This window comes from Lepidochelys olivacea (assembly GCF_965140295.1).
Source record: "Lepidochelys olivacea isolate rLepOli2 genome assembly, chromosome: 13".
Lineage (NCBI taxonomy): Eukaryota > Metazoa > Chordata > Testudines > Cheloniidae > Lepidochelys > Lepidochelys olivacea.
In genome coordinates this window covers 2,972,686-2,974,870 of record NC_140423.1, presented here as the reverse complement: position 1 = coordinate 2,974,870, position 2,185 = coordinate 2,972,686, and positions in this window count along the sequence as shown.

The following is a 2,185-nucleotide window of genomic DNA, read 5'->3' as shown; positions in this document are numbered from 1 at the left end:
AAGTGGAACAAGGAAGGTAGCCCCTAGGGTGCACCCCAGGCACGCTTGTGTCTATGTCCAGCCAGCCCAGTCCTCTGGCTGGGAGCCTTCATTTAATGGGAGCCTTCATTTAACTGCTCCCCTTAGCAGACCTCATGCACCCCAGGGTGTTCACACCAGTCCTCTTGTGCGCTCTGGGGGACACGTTTTCCAGTCCCTGCCTGTGCACCCCTAAGCAGCACACACGTTTCCTGCTCCAGCTCCGGATCGACGCAACAGCAAGTGCAAACAACCAGGTAACCCTCTAGCTGGTCACTTGCACATACAGCCGCTCGAATTGCACACCCACTTTCAGCACGGAATTGTGGCCGCGTTTGTGCCCGCGGGGGCCTGAGATTCTGCTCTCACGCCTGCAAAGCACCATGCCACCCCTAGCTCCTGCACAGAGTTCTTGCCTGCGTCTGGGGAGTGGCACAGGGCCACAGAGGGATCTGCTGGGATTAGGAGCCAGAAGTCCTGGGCCCTGTTGCTCAGTCCACTGCTCCCGCTGCCTCTCCTACCAGTGAAGTCCTGATGTCCAGCACTCAGGAGAGCCGATGTTTCCTTTGCTCTGTGGCTTAGACAGGGGAAGACAAGAGCCAGGGCAGGGGCACAGGGTGGGGAATGGAGAAGCCTGGTAGGGGCGGAAACCCTTCTGCCTTTTCCAGGGTAGGACTCCCCACTTCTCGCCCTGAGTTTCCCTTTGCCTTCCACTCCCCGCCCTCCTGGTGCTTTCCCTTCTCCTCTCCTTGTAAAGTCTGGGCCTCGCTCTCCCTGAGCTCATGCCCAAGCAGCCCCTCCTCTTCTCCGAAAGGCAGCCAAGCCTCTGCCAGAGGTATGCAGTATTGCATCAGGAGCGTTATGCAAAGAGCCAGGGGCGGTGCTAGGCCATTGGATGCCCCCCCACCCCATGTAATAAAAAGCAAACGGGGGGGGGGCCTTGAGCTGCTCGGGGCCCTAAGCAATTGCTTCATTTGCTTCTGCCTAGCGCCAACCCTGCAAGGAACGGCTCGGTCTCTCGCAGGCAGGCCAACGGGCCGGCAACACTTTGCACCCGCGCCCGCCCCTCTGCACTGTGCCGGGGGAGGCCCCGCAACCCTACGGAGGAGGCCAGACAACAGGAAGGCTTTGTTGGTGCTGCTGACCCCTGCTCTGCCCATGAGCAGCTCCTCTGAAAATGCCCCATCCCTGGGGATAGGCAAGTCTGAGCCCCCTCCCCTCCTTTGGCCCCCCACTGCCTCCCAGGGCACAGTGCTAATAGCACCAGCCTTGGGATTGCAAAGAGGCTGGTTGGCCAGCGTGTGACTAACAGCTGATGTCCCCCTGGTACAGCATCCGTGGCCAGGTCCCATCCCCTCAGTGGAGTCTGCCACGGGTTTCCATGGGAAGGAGATGTTGCCCTGTGTGCCTTGTCAGGCCTGGGGGACAGTAGCAGCTCTGCCCCATGGCTGCGGCAGAGCAGGGGGCTGGGAGGAGCAGTGAAGAATCCCGTGTCCCATGGAGCCTGCAGCAGCAATGAAGCTAGGTGGAGAGTCACCCACACTGGAATCCAGGGCGCCGGGGCTCCTATCCCTCCCCAAAAGGGGCCAGGATCTCTGGGAACGAGTGTGGGGCTGGGCCCCAGGTCAGACAGTGCCTCCTAGCACCAGGAGAGAGCCCCCAGGAGTCACTACCACCACTTCCTGCAGCCCCTGGCTCGTTCTTGGAAGGCATCTCTCTGAGCCTCGACCCGTACAGCTCTGCTCAGTTCCCAGGGCCAGGCAAGACTATACGACACGGGGCACAGAGCGCAGCACGGCCTCCGCTGCCCTCCAAACCCACACGCCCCACCGTGGCCTGGGTGGGCTGCCAGCACCTTTGGGAGCCAGCCCCGGGACCACGATGGACCCATCTGACCCATCCCTAAAGGCAGCCCCAGGCTCATCCCTCACTCCCTGACGCTGCTGGTGTGAACCAGAGCTGCCCGTGGATACTGCAAAGCCACCGAGGCCACCCCAGCTGCTCCGGAGAACGCCTGGCATGGCCACCCGGCCTGACATTGCCAAAGCTGCAGCGCTAGGAGAAGTCTGAACACCCCAAGAAAGCTCAGTCCAAGGCCCTGGGTACTTAGCTAGGGGGACATCCGTCTGGGCCTGCACTGTCTGCTGAACAAGCAGCTGCGTGAAAA